Source organism: Lynx rufus, unplaced genomic scaffold (assembly GCF_022079265.1).
Source record: "Lynx rufus isolate CCGP_SWC_20201006 ecotype Redwood Valley unplaced genomic scaffold, mLynRuf1.p SCAF_3, whole genome shotgun sequence".
Taxonomy (NCBI): domain Eukaryota; kingdom Metazoa; phylum Chordata; class Mammalia; order Carnivora; family Felidae; genus Lynx; species Lynx rufus.
Window position 1 is genome coordinate 14,798,545 of NW_025814845.1, and position 23,087 is coordinate 14,821,631.

A 23,087-nucleotide genomic window follows, 5' to 3' on the forward strand; every position below is an offset into this window, starting at 1 on the left:
GATGAAAATGCTGCAGGTATAGTAACAGTGGTTATAAACACTGCAAATGTCTTTAATGCCACTGAATTATACTCTTACAAATGGTTAGAGATGTTATGTGTATTTTACCACAATAAAAAAGTAATGTCTAATAAAGATATATATATATAAACCCCTCAAAAAGGGCAGGGGGGGAATATCTCCAGTTTGAAGACTTATAAAAAACTAACCACATGCCAGGCAAATCAATTTTAAACACACACACACACACACACACACACACACACACACACCCAGGCGTATTCTAATAAAATTTGTGAATTCCATGATAAAGAAAAAAAAAAAAAAAACCCTGTAAGTTTCCAAACAGACATGAAAACGTGGGTGTTTTTATCATTCAGTTTTAATATCACTTCCACAGATTTGGCGAGTCCGGGAGGAAGTTCAGGATATTCTGCCTGCCTTCTTGAAAGCGGATGCTGTACAACTTCCAACTTCAATCTCTGGGAGGTGAAGGATTATTAAAAGGAGACAGCAAGTCAAAGACATCAACTGCTAACATACTATTACAGGGTCACAATATAATTTATCATCAAACAGACACTTGAGAATAAAACAAGGTGCCATTAATAATTACAGTAAGACAACAAGTGTCATCTTGGGCATATGGTCATGCTTAACTATTCAAATGGTTCGTTAAATAACCTTTCAAGTTTCCACTCATTCTTAATCAAAGACCTGACATTTTTTCAGGACTGTTCCTTCTTATAATTGTTTCAGATTCTTTATTCAGCAGTTTCATAAACAAAAGGGAAATCATCTATTTTTATGCTTTAGCATTAAGCAGGAAGTCTACATGTATTTAAATAGCAGTTGGTTAAGAAAAACTAAACGTTTTTTTATGCCAGTCTAGATATACGTCTAAAATGCCCAAAAATGAAAAACCGTTTATTAAAGAACACTTCATCTTATCTCATGAACACACCAGCTCCGTGAGAAAAGGGAGCCCATTTTTCAAGGTGTCTATACATCATAAAGAACACTGGACATTTAATATTTATGAATACAATAAAAGCAAGTTATTTGGCATTTTAATCAAATAGAGAGCTCTCTCCTGGGACCATACTGAGGTCCTTTCAGAATTCTGAATCTTTGATTTTTAAGTTAAAATTCCTGACAGACCTACTACACATTACTTGAGAATATATTTGAGCACCTACTCTGTGCTAGGAGGGACACCAAGGATACACAGCTGGATTCATGTGTAGAAATAATCCTTGTGTTCTAAATGTAAAGTGCGATGAAAAGGGTGCATGACTGATCCAAACACAATGCAGTTTAAATGTTGCTGAAATGCAGAATGATCAAGCGTTTCTGAACTTTGTGTAAAAAAAACAAACAAAACAAAAAACTGGGTGGCTCAGTTGGTGAAGTGTCTGACTCTTGGTTTCAGCTCAAGTCACGATCACACAGTTCAACAATTCGAGTCCCACATCGGGCTCTATGCTGACAGTGCAGTGCCTGCTTGAGATTCTCTTCCTCCTCTCTCTGCCCCTCCCCTGCTCTCACTCTCACAAGCTCTCTCTCTCTCTCTCAAAATAAATATATATATATATTTTTAAAGGGAGTAGAAATTCAAAGGGCAGACAGGAAGGGGCAAATCCTTTCAAACAGAGACAACCCCTCAAAGTTCTGTATTAGTTTTCTACTGCTGCACAACAAATTTTACAAACTGAGTGCTTTAAATCAACACTGGTAAGTTGGCACACAGGTCAGAAGTCCAGGCACAGGGTGGGCGGGTCCTCTGCTCAGGTGGCACTGGGCTGCAGAGCACCTGAGCTCCAAGAGCAGCAAGGCCAGAGTGAGCGGACGTGGGTGGAGGGAAGGAGGGATTTAAGTCTACACGTCAGCTATGAAGTAGTTCCTACCAAAGTCACACTTGAATCTAAGTAGTGAAAAGTGGTACCTCAAAATTCTAATTTGCATTTGCGACTGAGAATCTGTTTCCTTCCCTTGAAGGTCTGGAAATGCCCCTTGACCATTACAACACACGGGTTACAAACATGAGCTCTAGAGTCAGGCTGTCTGGGCTCGTGTCCCGGTTCCATCACTTACTGGCTAGTGACCTCAGGGAAATCAATAAGCCTCCATGCCCCACATCCTCAGACACAAAAGAGGGACCAGAATAATGATATCATCAGGGAACTGTATGAATTAATACAACACTCAAATCACACAGGACAGGATCTGGCACGCTCCATAGACATTGCCTGTTATTACTGCCCCATATTTCTAATAGATCATGTCTGTTTTCACTAATTTGTAGTTCTTAATATATGGGAACCAGCATTTTCCTCCAGTATAATCTCCCAAAGATCCTTAGACTGCTGGTCCAAATGCTAGGAGCCACTCTATTAGAAGATATTTGGAAAGTACATTTTAGAAACTATCACTGAGGAGTGAAATCAATATTTTTGACAAGGAGAGAGCTTACTACCAAGTATAGAATCTAAATAATTCTTCCAGTAAGAAATCTCCTGAGACCTGTTATAAATGTATGCCAAGCCACCCTTAAAGTAGCTGTTGAAAACGCTCTCAAACAGTAAAGAACATGGATATGCACAAAAAGCCATATGACCCTAAGATTACAAAAAAAAAAGAAATGATTAAGAGTCTTGGGCTTCCGGGGCGACTGGCAAACAATGGCATGTGTGCCGTCACCTCCCCATCCCCGGGCAGCTCATTAGTGGTCCCCATCCCAGGCCCACGGCAGCCCATGAGTGAGTCCTAGCTCTTTCCTGATACACTTACACGACACTCCTGATGGCTATTCCCAATTCACCAGTGCAGACACTCAAGAAATCTACCTGTCATACTGGCCCCAGTGCAGAAGTAGATCATAGACAACTATGACCCCAAATGTAGTTTTATAATTGGTGGAGGGATCATGACCAGAAGCTGGCCTACCCACTTAGAGAGAAGTTAGGTATTCAGAGTCAGTGGGGACTGCCGTAAAACAGCATCAGCCAGAACACTGGCATTGAAAGGTCTGTATTAAATATGTGGTGGAGCACCTGGGTGGCTCAGTCGATCGAGCGTCTGACTTTAGCTCAGGTCATGATCTTGCAGCTTGTGGGTTCCAGCCCCACATCGGGCTCTGTGCTGACAGCTCAGAGCCTGGAGTCTGCTTTGGGTTCTCTAGCTCCCTCTCTCTCTGCCCCTCCCCTGCTTGCACTCTGTCTCTCTCTCTCTCAAAAATAAACATTAAAAAAAAAATTTTAATAAAAAAATATGTGGCAATACAGGCAAAGCCGTAAAGGGTAGGAGAGCATGCCAGCAAGAAAATAATTGTGTGGCACACAATCTGTAAGATGCATAAAGTCTGGGGGCGCCTGGGTGGCTCAGTCAGTTAAGCGTCAGATTCTTGGTCTCGGCACAGGTAGTGATCTTGCAGTTCATGAGTTTGAGCCCCACATTGGGCTCTGCACTGATAATGCAGGAGCCTGCTTGGGATTCTGTCTCTCCTTCTCTCTGTCCCTCCCCTGCTTCTGTTCGCACACTCTTTCACTCTCATAATAAATAAACGTTAAAAAAATTTTTTTAAAAGATGCACTAAGTCTGGAGACAAAAGGAAAAAATACGTGACTTGCGTATGATGTCATGAAGGGTATCTTCACTATGCTAAAAAGAAAGTCTAGGGGCACCTGGGTGGCTCAGTCAGCTAAGCATCTGACTTCGGCTCAGGTCATGATCTTGGGGTTCGTGGGTTCAAGCCCCACGTCGGGCTCTGTGCTGACAGCTCAGAACATGGAGCCTGCTTCGGATTCTGTGTCTCCCCCACTCGGGCTCTTTCTCTCTCTCTAATATACGAAAGAAAGAGAAAGAAAAGAAAGGAAAGGAAAGAAAAAAAAAGAAAGAAAAAAAAAGAAAGAAGGAAAGAAAGAAAGAAAGAAAGAAAGAAAGAAAGAAAGAAAGAAAAGAAAGAAAAGAAAAGAAAAGAAAGAAAAGAGAAAAGAAAAGAAAGTAAGATGAGGTTTCCAAACATTATGGACACCCTGTCAATTCCTTTGAGACTCAAAAATTCAGACAAGCAAGCTGGCCGATTCATTGAGCTGGGAAGTTAAAAATCTATATTCCTGTAACAGAGGAAGGAATAGGGTTACACAAAGAGACAACTGGAGTTCAGATGCTAACAAAGTCTACCAAGATGTTAAAGATGGGAACTAAGAGTCAAGAAAGAAATCCAATTAACAGAAAGGGAGTGCACGGTCCCAAGGCTGGCAGTAGCCCTAGGGAGAGGGCAGGTCTCAGCCGGTGAGGGGCAACTAGGCCCAGGAGTGGTAAGAAAACGCCCAGGTGGGGCACCTGAGTGGCTCAGTCGGTTGAGCGTCTGACTTAGGCTCAGGTCACGATCTCGCAGTTCGTGAGTTCGAGCCCCGTGTCGAGCTCTGTGCTGACAGCTCAGAGCCTGGAGCCTACTTCGAATTCTGTGTCTCCCTCTCTCTCTGCCCCTTCCCCACTCATGCTCTCTGTCTCTCAAAAATGAGAAAAGAAAAGAAAAGAAAAGAAAAGAAAAGAAAAGAAAAGAAAAGAAAAGAAAAGAAAAGAAAAGAAAAGAAAAGAAAAGAGAAAACGCTCAGGAACCACACAGACCAGACTCAGGACTTGAACAGACCCAATACTACACCCCCTCCCCCAAGAAAACAGCTGCTGCACCTATTACAATGCAATGAATCAATCCTAATAAAACAATGAGCTTCATTCAACGTGCATGGATTTTTAAATCTACCTCGTGATTTTATCAGGTTTGGTCTGCTTTAGTGGGATATATAAAATCATACAACTTTAACAGTTCAAGAGCCCTTGAAGATCATCTGCTTCAAAACCCCATTTTACTATTCAAGAAAGGGAGGGCCAGAAAAGTGAGGACTGGCTACGGGTCACCATTCTGCTTGGTATCAAAGCTACTGTGAGGCCACCCACGCAGCCATCCGGTCTCATTGCTATTTCTTCTGTACCCTCCTTCTGGTCGTCCTTATCAAATAGGGAATAAGAATGCCAGTGCCCTGCTTACCCAGCACAACTGTGACACGTAGGTGTGGACCCTCCCTAAAAGTGGAAACCTACCCAAATGCAGCTACTTCCCTTTGCTATCACTCCTTTCATCTGAACGTGGCAGCCAGGCTTGAGACAGGGTCAATTAGCATTCCAGGGTACAATTTCCAACCTCAAGAATGCAGACAAGAAAAGGACTGATTATTTAATCATCAATACTACTCCAGGGCCGTCCTAAGTGCCACCGCCCTAGTCACCCCCCAAAACCACTCGATGATAGGAAAATAGGACATTAAAATTCTTTCCTTCAACAGTTCCTTGGACAGAATATGCACCAGGTGAGAATTCTCAGTTACCTTGTTATCTCATCAGCCAGCCACTGCTAAAGAAATGGTTCAAAGTAAAGAAGTCCCATATCTTTTGTTCGACAAAGACTTAACCCCCAAGGGCGCCTGGGTGGCTTAGTCGGTTGAGCATCTGACTCTTGATTTTGGCTCGGGTCATGATTTCTCAGTTTGTGAGATCAAGTCCCACATTGGGCTCTGCGCTGACAGTTCACAGCCTGCTTGGGATTCTCTCTCTCTCTCCCTCCCTCTCTGCCCCTCCCCTGCTCTCTAAAAATAAGTAAATTTCAAAAATTAAAAAAAAAAAAGATTTAACCCCAATCCCACTGCCTAAGTGAGCACCTAAGTTGTCTGTTTTATCTTTTATGGACATGATACTAGGCCCAGAAGACACAGACGCCAGAAACCTACAAAGCCTGTAACTTGAGAGGATCAATTTACCTGTCCACACTTCAGCTGGCACACCTGTCAGATGTTGGGAGGGGCGGGACCACAGCAACCTCATGAACTGGTTTTCATGATTGAGCTGTGGTATGTGAAACATTTCGCACAGTACCCAGTACATGAGAAACATCTGAATGCTGGCCGTCATTACAACTCATAACTCAGTGAAAGGTTCTTGTATATAAAGGTAGTTCTGAAGGCTGAAAGGCTCTATAGACAGCTTAAGGTTCTCCTGTTCTCCAGTACTTCCTGGTAATTACCAAACCGGTTTTGGGAGAAAGTTAAACCAGCAACAGAAAGAAACAGTTTGTAACCATGTAACTCAATCATAAATCTTTAGGCGACATCCAAACTGGAAGCAGCAGGTCTATCAAATTAATTTCATCAGAAGGCTTGGTAGTGTTTTCCAATTCCCATGCTCTTGAAAGACAACAAGACGACCAGAATCTCTAGATTGACTTTACTATCCCGCCACCTCCCAACAGAAAAATAAATGCATTCCTAAAAATAACCAAACCTAAGCTAAACTAAAACTAATCCCTCAGGGTCAGAATAAAATATAACCACTAAGGCTCAGTTTCATAGATTAGCAAAACAAAGAAGTTTAAAAGAGAGGGAACCTGACTGGGCCAGATTAGGTTCACCTCCCAGATATGTCTTCCAGGCACAACAGGGGCCTGGTACTCCCGGACTGCACGACCCCTACACCTTCCGTTTGAAAGGTGCCACCATCCAGTACTACTCAACGTACCAGGACCACGTAGAAGGCCTCCATAATCCCCCCTCACCTTTGCGCACGCAGTGCCAACAGGACACCCACAATTTAAAAGGTTTAAAAAATCACTCAAATGGGAAAAGATGGAAACGTTAACTCAAGTACCTGAGAACGTCACAAAGCTTACACGAGGGCAAGTCTGACAAAGTTTTCATGCTCAGGGTCCCGGTCTGTGGTTGCTAACTTCTAGCCGAGCTGATGCATAAGTGTTTCAACTTCACCCCTGCAGGAACTCCAATAATTTTGTTTATTTAAGTAAGCAACCCTGAAAACTCTGGTCACACAGGTACCTAGGGTGCTTTAAAATGGCAGTAATCTCAAGTGGACAATCTCTATTTCTCATGGGTTCAGATCAGATGACACCCATTCTCAGCACTTCAAAAAGCATTATTTAGGACATAAGGCTCTCCGTGGTCTATCTTGACAGAGAAACCACACAGCCAAGCTAACCATTTCTTCCTAAGAGCTTCATGGCACAAACTGTGTGAACTGCCAAGATCCAATCATTAGGTGAGCCTGATAACAGGTGGTGGCCATCAAAGAACCAGAAGTCAACACACATGGTGGTGAACGGAAAATGTCTACATCTAGACAGACTCAGGCTGGGCTCCACATCTAGACAGACTCAGGCTGGGCTCCGTACAGACACGAGACACTAATGGGTTGAAACTGAAATGAAGAGTAAGGAGATGAAGACAATGGATTTCAAGAAGCTATATTGTGAAGGAAGAGAGTGACCCCTCCAACATGGTGCTACAAGGGGGTGTTTGGGGAGAGGAGAAAAGGACATGGCGGTGTATGCCTAGGAGAAACGTCACAAAGTAGGAGACTAACTCAAAACACAGGAAAGGTAAGTGATGGGCTTCTCAAGAGGTAGTGGGGAGTGGGATCAAGAAGGGAGGTGGACAAACTAATCTGGGAAGACATTTTTCACTAGCAAATGAAGAGTGGGAGTCTAAGCCCTAATCTTGTAGGTTGGGCATTCTGCTTTCAAGAACCTGAAGCTTATCCATGATAGATTCATCCCTCTTAAGGATGATGCAACATTCTGTTCCCAGTCCTACTTAAGGAAAAAAAAAAAAAAAAATACTGGGGAAGGGGCGCCCGAGGGACTCAGTCAGTTAAGCCTCTGACTTCCACCATGCTCTCATTGTTCAGGAGTTCGAGCCCCATATCGGGCTCTCTGGTGTCAGCACAGAACCTATGTCAGATCCTCTGTATCCCCCCCTCTCTGTCTTTCCCCCACACTCTCTCTCTCAAAAATAGAAACATTTTTAAAACTTAATTTAAAAACGAGTGGGGGAAAATGAGAGTTCTTTATACAAAGATTTACTGAGCGCTTACGGGGGAGACATTGAAGACACAGAGATAAGTATCACCATCAAGAGTTCACAATCTGGTAAGACAGTGAGGATTATAAATAGTTCCACACAGTATGACGCCTGCCTTAATGCAAGCAAAGGAGAGGCAGGACCCAGTCACAAGGAACGAAGGAGCAGCTGGGCATTGTGAAGGTGAACTGCAGGCCCACAGTACTGTAATGACTTTAGAATTCTAGTCGAGTCTTGGGCATTAAGGCAGAGTTTATGCTTGGTCTTGTTTAAAAAGAAAAAAAAGGCAGGTTAAAAAAAAAAGATTAATCTAATAGAAAGCACATCTGTCTTAAACATGGTCCTGGAGATGAATACAACACTCGTCAATTTCTCTTTGCCTCTTCGTGAGAAAAAAGCTGGGAAGCATTGCACAATAAAACAAAGGATGCTTTTAAGTCTTATCTTGATGGGAAAGGAATCAATTTAATTAGACTTAGATTCAAACAGACTTAAAAAAAAAAAAAACTTTAACAGTTGCATTAAAGAATCTCTATCACACTTACACCTCTGAGGCCACTCTAAGTTCCCTTCGATTAAATTTAAGGAGGGTTTAGACTGAAGGGCTGTCCCAAACACAATCTACAATGCCCTGTTGGTCCAGCCCACACTAAGAGGCCATCACAGAAGTGCATGTGCAATACAAGTCCGTACTCCAGGTGCTACAATTGAAGGAAGGAGCAAAACAAGGGTCTGTGACCTCAAAAGAACAGACCTTCTAGACCTATGAGGCCAGGTCACATATTCGGAACTAGGTATTATAATTCCGAAATGCCCTCATATGGGGAGTGAATTTAATTCACAATCACATCCTGTGCATTATTCCCTGTACTAGGGATGTGGGAAGTGGGAGGCAGGGGGCTTGGGGAGCTTCGATTACGCCAGGGCTTCTCTACTTCTCCCCAGCCTCGGTAGGCGGCGTGCTTATTCCTCTTTTACAGGGACATCTCGACTGCAAAGACCATTCTTAAATAGGGAGGAAGCAGCGCTTTTTCACGTAGAGCTAGCAATTATACCAAAAGATTTCCTTTATGCTCATGGCATTGTCATCTAAAAAGATTGAGCAAGAACTCTAAGATTCTAAGGGTCTGGATAATTTAGCTTTCTTTGTATAGAATATAGAATTCTGTAGACCTGCCCCACTCCCACAGGGGCAGGTTGGAACAACCAACCAAAAAAAAAAAAAAAAAAAAAAAGATTTCAAATATGCCCAATTCAAACACTATGTAATTTAAACTTAAGGCAAAATATCGGGGTGACGGAGAAAGGGGGGGGTCAAAAGATGTATATATTTTATTTAAACTAAGAACAGGAAGGTCAGTCATCTGAATTGATAAACAGCTAAAAGCAACTACCAAGTGCCTCCTATAAGAGCCGGTTCAGGCTCACAGCCTAGGATACAGAAAATCTCTTGTCCTGGTCTGCCCAACATGCCCATCACTTATAAAGTCAAGAATATGACAAGGATGTCCATCGTCCAGCCTCCATTGTCCCACCCAATCGGCAAGAAAATAATTTTTAAAATGTTATCAGATGAGGGGAGCCTGGGTGGCTCAGTCGGTTAAGCGTCCAATTCTTGATTTCGGCTCAGGTCATGATCTATCACACGGTTTGTGAGATGGAGTCCCGCAACGGGCTGTGAGCTGATCACTGATGGCACAGAGCCTGCCGGGGATTCTGTCTCTCCTTGTTGCCCCTCCCCCACATGCACACACATGTTCTCTCTCCCCCTCAAAATAAACTTAAAAAAATTTTTTTAACTTAAAATGTTATCAGATGATTAGAAGGTCTCTAAAAATCTCAAGAGTATCAAGTGGGGAAAATGGTATTAGAAAATAAAAGTGTACAGAGAAGGTGGTCGAACACAAATGAGTTTTGTAAACACGTCAGATTTATAAATTTTTTTAATGTTTATTTTTGAGAGAGAGGGAGGGAGGGAGGGCAAGAGACACAGAACCCGAAGCAGGCTCCAGGCTCCGAACTGTCAGCACAGGACCCGACATGGGGCTCGAACTCACACACCACAAGATCATGATCTGAGCCCAAGTCGGATACTTAACCGACTAAGCCACCCTGGCACCCCAACATGTCAGATTATATTAAACTTCACTAATAATCACAATGCAAACTAAAATAAGACTTTTTTTTTTTTTTTTTTTTTTTTTTAACTAGTAAGACCTCCCTCCCACCAAAATTCCCAGAGCAGGTATATACCTGGGAAACTAGGCCTCTCCTCATTCCTCCATCATTTTATGTTAATAATGCATTACAACCAGATTTAAATCTCTACTTTAAATCTAAAACAATGGGTTTAAGGTACACTCAGGCAGGGGGCTCCACCAGAGTACCAGGCCCTTAAATACTGGTTTGGACAAACGCTCACTGCTGTTAGGCCCTTTCGGCTCACTTGGTGCCACAACATACTGCTACAACCTAACTGTCCTTAACCCCACGACCTGACATTAAATCCACCTGCAGCACATCACTCCCTACCTTACAAATGGTCACTTGTCTTGTCTCCTGTGAATAAGGCCCCCTAAAGCTCTCAGCTACCTAAATGTCTCATTTTCATCCATCTTTGCTCCACTTAAAACACTCCCTCCCTCCCACGTGAGGCAGCTGTCCCCAATGTGTCCCTCTATTCTTTTCTCTACTTTTGTGGCAGTGGATGACAGCTGGTCAAGATGGTTAACCCTCAGGTCGCTAGGCTACTAGACAACAAGTTCTCAACCCAGGTGACATCAGACTTGCCTGCAGAGGTGTGAAAAATACCAACATCTAGGCCTCATTCTGGAACAATTCAATCAGAGCAGAGGTCTGTGGCCCAGGCATCTGAACTTTTAATGCTCCCAGGTGACTCAATGCAAGGTTGAAAAGCCTCAACAAAAAAATCCACCGACCAGATTATAAGAAAGCTGAGAGAACTGCTCCCCTCAACCCCTGGGGCTGGGATGCAGAGCCTGGGGCATCATTCACACAAACATCATCACTACCTATACAGGTCATGGCATGAAAGTTCTTGGAAAGAATCACTATAAATAATGGAAGTGATTATGTACCACAAGAGATCTGAGACACACTAGGCTTGGAAAGGTTTTGTGCCTGGCAGGTGGACGTGAGGGAAAACAATGGTGGTCACGGAACAAAAAGGTCTATGAGCCCCTCTCACAAGGTTTTCCTAAGCCAGTCTTACAAATTTCCCTTAGAAATGCCTGTAAGAATTTCTACAAATCCACCTGTTACCCCCCACTCCCGCCTTCCACCCCTGCCATCTCTAGCTCTCTTAGCAGAGCACAGCAATGGAGGGAGATGCAGGTTAAATCACATCACAAAGAGCCAGTGGTCAAGTCTGGTAGGAGAGATACTGGACAGCTTAAGGGCAGGAAATGGAGTTCCAGAAAGGGATACAAGCATACAGGACTAGGATAAAACTGGTCTGATGGCCAAAGAAAAAGTCATGCCCAGAGATAAAAAGTCACAGAAATCCACCTAAGTCTACAACAAACAGAGTAGGCAGTGAATAACTTTGTTGAATGAATGCAAACGCAAGCCATTTTTAAAAACAGGATGGGAATCATCAAAAATGCCACTAGAACTAAACCACATGCTACTAAACAACCAATGCGTCAAAGAAATCAAAGACGAAATCCAAGAAGAGTTGGAGACAAATGAAGAAGGCAACACAATGATCCACCAAAATCTTTGGGACATAGCAAAAGCAGTCTAATAGGGAAGCTTACAGGGATACAGGTCCAGTTCAAGAAACAGGAAAAATCTCAAATAAATCCAAACTTGCACCTAAAGGAACTAGAGAGGAAAAAAAAAGAAGCCCAAAGTTAGAAGAAAGGAAGTAATAAAGACCAGACCAGAAATAAAGGATTCCAAAAGAAACAATAGAAAAGATCAATGAAACCAAAGTCCTCGTTCTGGGAAAAGATAAAATTGATAAACCTTTAGCAAGACTCGTCAAGAAAAAAAGAGGACATAAATAATAAAATCAGATATCAAAGAGAAGTAACAACTGACATCATAGAAATATAAAGAACTGTAAGAGATTACTGCAAAAACATTAAATGCCAAACTGGACAACCTAGGAGAAATGGATAAATTCCTAGAAACATACAATCTTCTAACACGAAGTCAGAAAAATACAGAAAATCTAAACAGGGTACTAGTAACAAAATTGAATATATAATTAAAAAACTCCCAATAAACATTCAGAATCAAACAGCTCCACAGGTGAATGCTATCAAACATTTAAAGAGTTAACAACTATCTTTCCCACACTATTCCTAAAATTAGAAGAGTAAGGAAAGCTTCCAAATGCATTCTTCAAGTTCAGCATTATGCTGGTACCAAAACCAAAGAAAGACATTACAAAAAAGAAAAAAAGAAAAGTAAAGTACAGGCCAAAATCCTTGATGAACATATGTGCAAAAATCAACAAAATACCAGCAAACTGAATTCAACAATACATTAAAAGGATCATTCACCACAATCCGGTGGGATATATTCCAGGAATGCAAGGATGGTTCAATATCCACAAGATCAACATGATACACATTAACAAAATGAATGATAAAAATCAAAACATCTCAGTAGATGCAGAAAAAGCATTTGACAAAGTACAATATCCATTCATGATAAAAACTCTTAACAAAGTGGGTTTACAGGGAACATCCCTCAATATAATAGAGGCCCACAGCCCTATTTTATTTATACATACGCGTGTGTGTGTGTATATATAATACAGCTACATATTGATAAATATTAATATAATGACAAACCCACAATGATGAACAGAAAGCTTTGCCTCTAAAATCAGGAACAAGACACTGAGGTGACTCTTACAATTTTATTCAACATAACGCTGGAAGTCTTAGCCATAGAAATCAGATAAGAAATAATAGGCATCCAAATTGGTAGGGAAAAAATAAAACTGTCATTATTTGCAGATGACATATTATATAGAAAAAGTCCCAAAGACTTTACCAATAGTAAATTGTAACTAATGAATTCAGTAAAGTTCAGAATACAAAATTATCATACAGGTATCTGTTACATTTCTATACACTAATAATGAAGTAACAGAGAAGAGAAATAAAGAAATCCTTTTTACAACTGCAGCAAAAAGAATTCCAAAGAATAAATTTAACCAAGGGGATAAAACTTCTATAATCCGAAAACTGTAAGACATTGATGAAGAGGACACAAATGGGAAGATAATTCCACATTCACAGACTGGAAGAATTAATATTGTTAGATGTTCATACAGTCCAAAGCAATCTACAGTTTCAAAGCAATCCCTATCAAAATACCAACAGGGGTCACCAGGGTGGTTCAGTCAGTTAAGCATCTGACTCTTGGTTTCAGCTCAGGTCCTGATCTCATGGCTTCATGAATTCCAGCCCCGCATCAGGCTCTGTGCTGGCAGCATGGAACCTGTTTGGGATTCTCTCTCTCCCTCTCTCCCTGCCCCTTCCCCACTCATGCTGTCTCTGTCTCTCTCAAAATAAACAGACGTAAAAAAAAAAAAAAAAAATATATATATATATATATATATACACCAATAGTATTTTTCATACAACTAGAATAATCGTAAAATTTGTACAAAACCATAAAATACCCCAGATAACCAAAGCATCTTAAGAAAAAAAAGGACAAAGATGTAGGCATCACATACCAGATTGAGAACGATTTTAAAACGATTTTAAAATGATTTTGAAACTACACTTACCGTGATGAGCCCTTAGTAATGTGCAGAATTGTTGATTCACTATACTGAACACCTGAAACTAATATAATACTGTATTTTAATTACACTAGAATGTTTTTTAGAAAAAGTATACTACAAAGCTATGGTAATAAAAACAGTAGGATACTAGCACAAAAATACACATAGATCAATGGAACAGAAAAGAGAACTCAGAAATAAACCCATGTTTATATGCTCAATTAATCTACAACAAAGGGGGCAAAAATATACAATGGGGAGAAGACTTTTCAATAAATGTTGAGGAAACTGGACAGATACATGTGAAAGAATTAAACTGGGCCACTTTCTTACACCAAATGGAAAATTAACTCAAAATGGATTAAAGATCTAAATGTAAGACCTGAAAGCATAAAATTCCTAAAAGAAACCATGGGCCGTAATCTCTTGGACAATGGCCTTAGTAATGTCTTTCTGGATATGTCTCTTCAGGCAAGGGAAATAAAAGCAAAAATAAACCATTGGGACTACATCAAATTAAAAAGCTTTTGTACAGCAAAGGAGACCATCTACAAAGTGAAAAGGTAACCTAATGAATGAGAGGAATATTTGCCAATTATATATGCAATAAGGGGTTAATATCCAAAATGTATAAAGAACTCACACAACTCAATACCAAAAACAAAAAAAAAAAAACCTAATAATTTGATTAAAAATGGATAGAGAACCTGAATAGACCAACACACAAGAAGATGCTCCACATCACTAGTCCTCAGAGAAATGCAGTCAAAACCATGATGAGATGTCACCTCACACCTGTCAGAATGGCTAGTATCAAAGGACAAGAAACAGCGAGTGCTGGCAAGGAAGGGGAGAAAAGAGAATCCTTTTCCACTATTGGTAGGAATGTAAACTGGTGCAGCCGCTATGGAAAGCACTAGGAGGCTCCTCAAAAAATTAAAACTAGAAATTCCATATGATCCAGTAATTCCACTGCTGGGTATCTACCCAAAGAAAACAAAAACACTAATTCAAAACGCCAGTACCCCTATATTTACTGTAGCATTATTTACAATAGCCAAGACATGGAAACAACTTAAGCATCCATCAACAAATGAATGGATAAAGAAGATGTGGTATAAACCATAAAGTATTACCCAGCCATAGAAAGAATAACATTTTGCCATTTGCAACAACATGGATGGATCTAGAGGGTATTATGCTAAGTGACATAAGACAGAGAAAGACAAATACTGTATGATTTCACTTCTATGTGGTATCTAAAGAAAGAAGTGAACAAAACACAGAAACAAACTCATAAATACAGAGAACTAGTGGTTGCCAAAGGAAGGAGGGGCAGAACAGGTGAGAAGGATTCAGAAGTACATACTTCCGGGTATAAAATGTTACATGGGTAAAAAGTACAGCATAGGGAATATAACCAATAATATTTGTAATAAGTTTGAATGGTGACAGATGGTGACTGTGGGGAACACTGCATAATGTATAGAATTGTCTAATCGCCATGTTGTACACCTGAAACTGATAACATTGTATAGAAACTATACATCAATTAAAAAAAAAATACATTACTTCAGCAAATATCAAATCCCATTTTAGGTCTCTTCAAAACAAGATCATGTCATCTGAAAGACTGTTTTTCCTTTTCTTTCCCAGTTTTGATATCAAGGAACTTTTTTTTAACCTTCCCTTTTATTAAAGATTTATAAGATTACACTTCACTAGGGAACATAATTTCTTCCTATATACAATTTACATAGTTTTCTTTGTATTTTTAAACCAACGAAATGAATAATGAAACCCAAATATTCACTGCCATAAGAAAATGTGGTCAAGAGGCACCTGGGTGGCTAGTCAATTGAGCATCCAACTCTTGATGACGGCTCAGGTCATGATCCCAGGGTTGTGGGATTGAGCCCCACATTAGGCTCCGCGCTCAGCATGGAGCCTGCTTAAGATTCTCTCCCCCTCTCTGTCCCTCTCCCCACTTGTGCTCGCTCTCTCTCTCTCTCTCTCTCAAAATAAACATGTTGAAAAAAAAGAAAGAATATGTGGTAAATTTATTAAAGTTGGATACTAGAATCAACTTAAAAAAAAAAAAAAAAAGAATGCCAGTACAGAACAGTAAGCATCAAAAGTAGATTTGGGTCTTTGGACAGACCCCGCCGTATGGGGAAATGCACAGATTTAAGCCTGGGCTTGCAACTTACAGAAAGGAAAAAGAAGACCAGAGCACTGGGGGGAGGGGTTGTTCTGCAGACTTCTTACACCAATCCCTAAACTTTCCTTTTGTTCCCTTCAGACCCTGAGCAGGAGGGAATTGAGGACAAGAAATGCTTCCCTGGGTGAACAGCCCAATATCTGCCATGTACTCAGCATGCTACTGAAAAGTGGCCTTCTGTGAGATGCCCACTCCATCTCTGTTCACCCCACGCCAACACGCAGGATATTCCCCTACCAGAAATTTCTGAAAAGTTTAGTCATGAAAAGAAAAAAAAAAAAAAAAAAACCCTTGGGAGAAGATGCTTACTTTCTCTAAAACTCTCTCCTCAGACTAAAATTGCACAGGAACATTAATGCAAGCTAAACCACAAAGCATGAAAATTACATTAAGTTTTAAAATAAATTTAGTCTGGCAACAATTAAAAACTCATTGAGCAAGCCTGCATCTATAGTTTCCTTACCTTTGCAAAAACTGACTTAACAAGCTACTAAAATGTAAAAGAGCTCTGTATCCTAATTTTTGCCTATTTACAAGGAAAATGTTCACCCAACAATAAATTAGCTGTGTCTTCTGGATTGAAGACCCCTCCATAGGAATGCAGCCAATAAAGAAAACAATGGCTTTCAGACAGGCAGCTAAATAGCAAAGAGTAATAGTAATAAATCACTGATTACATACACTAAAACTTCACACTGTCATTTTCTGACTTTCTGAGAGCTTTTACTTCTGGGTTTTTTTTGGGGGGGGGGTGTTTGTTTTGTTTTGTTTTTTGGTGTGTTTTGTTTTTGTTTTTGTTTTTGTCTGTTTTTTAAAACCATCTTTACAGGCTCCTGGGAAAAGTGGATGAACTGGGACAAGGATCTCCAAACATTCCTGTGCTCTTTTGTTCCTGGTATTTTAATTTCTGGTTTGTTGCCAAACCCACCAACCTCTCTCACACACTCCTGATGCTGGAGCGCTCCAAGCAGGCAAGAAGCAACAAGATTCAGAGTCTGGATCATGTAAAAGCTTCCCATCCTATTGGAAAAAAACTTAAGGTTTGCGTTCATGGACCAAACGCCGAAGTCTGCCCAAAATTCTGCACTATTTCTGAGCAACTTGCCACCACGCCGCCTTGTGTGCAGTCACCAGACACATAAGATCACTACTGTCAAATGTAACTGTAAACAAATTTCACATACCCTTCTTGAACTGGGGATCCTACGGCCATGAAACGCGGACCTAAGTAAATAAGTGTTCTCAGGGCCCCTGGGTGGCTGCGTTGGTTAAGCGTCTGACTTTGGTTCAGGCCATGATCTCACAGTTCGTGGGTTCGGGCCCAGCGTTGGGCTCTGTGCTGACAGCTGGGAGCCTGGAGCCTGCTTCGGATTCTGTGTCTCCCTCTCTCTCTGCCCCTCCCCCACTCAGGCTCTGTCCCTCAAAAATAAATAAAACATTTAAAAAAAAAACTAAAAATAAGTAAGTGTTCTCATTTGCCATAATAGGGTGAAAATCTGAGTTCGCATCCCTCTTCCATCCCTCCACTGTCCTTTTGTCGTACCACATATACGGTATTATCTTTGCCAGTATGACTCATGCCCATTAAGAACAATTCGCACCCCACAGTCCAGGCACGGTATTAAGACAGGTTTCCCAGTCCTTCCCTTCAAGGGTACGTGCTTTACGAGAGCAACTGTCATATAAAGTGTCACAGAGGGATATGGGAGCACAGTTAGTTAAGCACTACCTGGCTTCAGAGAAGGGACGGACCCAAAGCCAGAAGCGTGACAAAAAAACTCACAGCAGCTGAGCTGGATTGTGAAGGACCCAGCATTTACCAGAATAGGATTTCCAGGCAAGAGCGACAGACTTACCCTTGATGCACAGGAAACCAAGTCAGGGGACAATGAGAGGCACACTTGGGTTACGCAGAGACTTTGCACATAGCACTGATCCTTAGACGAAAGAATCACGTCTTACGTTATCCCTGAACGCCCCTAGCACCCAGCAGAGTGCCTACAGTATTAACAGTGACCCAAGTGATACGCATGTGAAGAAAATATAATTGGTGGCAAGTATTGGGAAATAAGGCTACAAAAGGTTTGGATGGCCTCGAATTCAAAGATAAAAACCTAACCCTTGACACACAGAACTTCAGGCCACAGCCTGTGCCTGTCTCGCTCTGTGGCACTGCCCTGGCAAGAAGCAGCCGAGCCAATCCCAACTATTTACACCTCTGGGCTGAATGCAACTGGAGAAAGAACTGTGGTCATCTATGTGCCTTCGAATTTGATCACAAGGCAGAAAAGGACACAACTCCACTCTGCTAACTTTTCTACAATCCCCAGCGAGCGAGCGAGCTCTCCCAGCTTCCAAAGGCCAGCCTCCTGTTTCTCCTTCCTCCCTCACCCTGCCTCCATGTCTATGGGAACATAAAAGAACCCCCACTTCAACCCACCTGCACTCCCAAAGCCCTCCTGCCTCACCACCGCCTTCTTCGAGAACGAACAGTGCCTGTTGCCAGCAAAACCCTGTGCCTACGCTTAGCTCGTCTCATCTTCCATCCACCGTGTGCCCCACACCCAAGTTACTGTCCAGCTTACTCCGATGTGCTCTCACGGTCCTTTGCTCCTAAGAAACCTTCCTCTGCACCGAAATTCTTCCTCGTCTAGATGCTACCACCACCATCCTCACTCACCCCCTTCTCCCTTGAAGCCACCCCAACCTGCCCTCGTGGCCTCCGACCCCCAGAGGGCACCAAAGCACCAAGCAGGCCAATCCAGTGCTCAGCTCGTTGGCCTTCCTGGTCCTGATTCCCCAGCATCTCTCAACACGGGCACCCATTCCTTCCTTCAAACCTGAACATGCCTTGGCTTCTACAACCGCACGCTCCCCCCTCTGCGTCCCCCACTGCTCCAGCGAGCTTCTGCCTGGGCCGCACCCCCGCCTCCTCCTCCCCACCTGCACACGCTCCCCTACTCTAACTTGACCTCCACCACACCTGGGTATTACATACCTGGTACAGACCAGTGGTTCTGAAAACCACCTCCCTGCTTCAGTAGAACCACTCCGTCCCCACCCCTGTCAGTAACTCCCTGATGCCCGCACAAAATCCAATCTTTCCCTTCCCTCAGGCCTTGCTCAAGTCCAAACTTCTCCAGGAAAACAGAAAATCTCCCAGGGCGTCCACGGCCCCAACTGATCTCCAATCTTTTCAGACTTCCTAAAGCATTTAAACAGTTGGCAGTACAGGATTTATTACTTAATTACAGACAGTCTGCAATTGTTCCCTAAATGCTGCTTTTGTGCAAATCCTTTCTTCCAACCAGATTTAGGTTTCAAAACAATACAGCATTCCTTTTTGTCTCCCTGACACTGAGCTGGGCACACTGGTTGATGTCTGTAATCAGGTCTTTGGTAGCAAAAACAAACATTTTGTAAAGTAAAAACCAAACCTTCTGCATTATCTGACTGTTTTAAAAAGTCTGAGAAACATCTAGACATTGTCCCTAAGGTACGATTCATGACAAATCATAAATTAAAAAAAAAAAAAAAATTACCTAGAATCCCCATGTAGCATTATGGGAAAAAAAATCTGAAAAGCAAGGTAAATTTGTAAAACTTTCTATAACTGAAGTCCTCATTATTTTTAAAACTTAAAATATCAAATAAGACAGGAATAAAGTTAATAACTTATATTTCAGGGCACCTGGGTGGCTCAGTTGGTTGAGCATTCAACTTTTAGTTCAGGTCATGACCTCCAGGTTAGTGAGTTGGAGCCCCACGTCGGGCTTGCAGCTGCCAGCCTGTCGATGCAGAGCCAGCTTCAGAACGATCTTCTGTCCTCCTCTCTCCGTCCCAACCCCCCTTGCAGTCTCTCAAAACTAAACAAACATTTTTAAAAAATAGTAATATATATTTCCAACAAAAACATTAAAAGTCAAATTTTAATTCAATCTGGCTGTAAATAAATGCAATTTACTCCATTAATACAAAAGACTACACGACACATGAAACAAGTGTGGTCACGCGGAGGGTTTCTGCTGGACCTCTCCATAACCAAGGCTATGAAAATAGATGTTGTTCACGAAGATAGCTGAAGGGTCTGAGCTCTTGGCTATGGTGAAGCCTAGTTCATTCCCCAAGGCAGAAATTACCTTATTTTTCATTATTTAAAAAAAGAAAAAAATTCTATCCTATCCTTGCTATCCTTGCAAGCCCCATCAAATTTCCTTGGAGCAGCTGAAAATGGTTGGCCACACCTAAGGAATTAAAACTCAAACCAGAACCAGAAAGCCTGTCTGTCCTTGACCAGGCACATGCGGGCTCCCCTTGGACCACTCCAGGGAGTAGACACTTGCCCTTGACATCCAGCAATATAAACTGCACTGCATAGCAGGCCAACACTGCACCCTCCAAGCCCATGGGCATGGGGTGGGAAGTAGGGAGTCTACCACAGACCAACCCCGCATTTCTTCCCCCCTCATCTCATCACCTTTTTCATTCACAGGTATCCATCTCATCCTTCTTGAATTGGCTTAGGATCCTCAGATCCTGGATCCCACCAACTATGTCCCAAGGGGGCTTTGGTTGCCCTCCTCTGGGTTCCTTTTGCTACATGTACACTCCAGGATTAGAGCATTTACCATACTGTTCTGAATTCATGAATATTTCTCTCCTACTGCCTGTGTGTTCCTAAAGAAAGACCATGCTTTATTTATATTCTGTAGTGAGTTCAATAGTATGCCCTTAAAGAGGTCCAAAGCTCTAAACTCCTGGTACCCCTGAAAGTGATCTTATTTGAAAAGAGGGTCTTTGCAATGTAATTAAGTTCCATATCCTTGGATGAGATCATCCTGGACTTAGGGTGGACCCTAAATTCAATGACTGGTGTCCTTACAAGAGAAGGGGCAGTATGTGAAACACAGAGACACCCCGGAAAGAAGCGACATGAAGACAGGGGCAGAGATTGGCACTGGGGTGGCACAATCCAAGAAAAGTCAGAAGACCCTTCCAGAGAAGACACAGCTCTACTGACTCCTTGACTTGCAACTTCCAGCTCCCAGAATTGTAAGAGAAGAAATTTGTTGGTTTTATGCCACCCAATGTGTGGTAATTTGCCACACCCGGAGGAAATTAACACCTAGTCTAAACCTCAACATGCTGCCACTACCTAGGAAACACTCAAAAACAACAAAACACACACACACACACACACACACACACACACAACTGTTGAACTAATAAGATGATGAAAGCCTTGGGGGGGGGGGGCAATTAAGAAAGCATCTGAACTGCACATCAGGAATCTGGGACATTGACCCTGATGCTCAATCACTATGGAACTTGGGCAAGTCACTTATCCCTGCAGGACTCTCTGATGTATTCCCTAGCAAAATAAGGGAACTGGTCCGATATAACTTGAACCAACGTAATCCACAACATTAGCTGATTTTTAAGTGAATTATAATTTCTCCCCATTCACTACATTCTATATTATTTTCATCTAAAGAGGTTTCAGGTGCAAAAAATATTGGATTAATAGGACATCGTAGGGGCGCCTGGGTGGCTCAGTTGGTTAATCGTCTGACTTCAGCTCAGGCCATGATCTCACAGTTTGCGAGTTGGAGCCCCACATCGGGCTCTTTCCTGCACACACGGGAGCCCGCTTTGGATCCTCTGTCTCCCTCTCTCTCTGCCCCTCCCCAACTAGGGCTCATGCTCTCTCTCTCAAAACTAAATAAACGTTTTAAAAAATTATGACATTTTAAAGGCACTAAGAATTCTTTGAAACAGCTTAACTGATAATGTGCTGAAAATTGATTTTCTATGACACCATCTTTTTTTTTCTGCAAAACGAAAACAACTTACAAATAGCTGACTTAATACAGCTGAAACTGTTGACATTCTGAAAAACTCGACCTAAACTTGAATCAGCTGGAGCACCACCGATTCAGAACCCAAATGTATGATGACTAATTTCCGCAAAGTTATAAAGGGATATCTCCAACATGGGGTTTTCGCTGCTTGACTCAAGGCTGTAATTAAAGGTCCCATCCCAAAATTTCCACTTCAAAGAATCTGGGTAAGAAATAAATAAATACAGCTGCTGCCACTACCAAACGGTCAGTAAACGAGTCAAAGAAAACTATTTTATCCATTTTCATGCCTCCATAGACAAAAACACATTTTCCCTGTGTTAAGCCTTTCTTAATTCAAACAAATGGAAATGGAAGAACAAAGGTTTTAGTAATGAGGTTTATACTTCTCTTACCCCTAGCCTCCTGCTTAATTTGGGTTAAATTAAAAATCGTACTTCAAGCTTTTCATAAATCATGCTATTCCCCCTGCCTTCCTGTTTTTACAGTGGTAGCCTTGATTCTTTTTTAGGAAACGAACCAAAAGAACGGAGAGGAACACGGGACAGAGAGGCTCACGTTTCAGTTCGACAAAATATCCCTTAGAAATACTTGAACTTTTCCAAGCCAATTCATCGTTCAGAAAATCAAGTCAAGATTCCAACTGTCCAGCTAGCATGGGCAGAACCACGCCTGCAAAACTGGACCGTGTATCTGAGCACAAATGGAGTCCTGAGACCAAAAACTCTTCCTTCCAGGTCGGAAACTCAACTCAAATATCAAGTGCCTCGACATGCGAGGCTCAACAAACCCAGTTTTCAATTCCAAAATTCTCGGGTTTTTAAGTATGAGCGCGCAAACACATGAAACCCGGGCTGGAAGGTGCACGGTTCGTCTCAAATGTATTTCACGCCCTTAATAACAAACAACTCCATTCTAAAAGGTGTTCTTTTACTGTGTGATAAAACTAAGGGAGCGAAAGGCAAGGAAACAGTCTGGGGGTTAGGGGATTGTACACACAGGCGTTCCAAGTCCCAGTGTTGTTTTGGTACTCTGCAAACTATTCATGCAAACCGCATGGAAGTGTAAGTTAATGTGCAGAAAAGCTGAAGGACCGGCCGTTCTACGGAGCACCGGGTTTTCTGGAAGCCCAAGCAAAGGATGGGCCATCTACAACTTCGCCGACTGCATGTTTACTTGCATCCTCACGTGGCACCGCGCAGCCACAGAAGCGCTGCGCCGGGACAGCGCTGGGCGCGCCAGGGAACCCGAAAACTTTTACTTTGCAAACTAGCGGAACTGGAAAGCGGCTCCGGGGCGGATTC

The 23,087-nt window shown here is 42.0% G+C and overlaps 1 protein-coding gene across 1 annotated transcript in view; it reads right to left on the reverse strand.

The window, feature by feature from the left end:
• Window positions 1-23,087, reverse strand: part of ADGRA3 (adhesion G protein-coupled receptor A3) — a 132,285-nt gene that overhangs the window by 108,773 nt on the left and 425 nt on the right. The window lies entirely within an intron of this gene.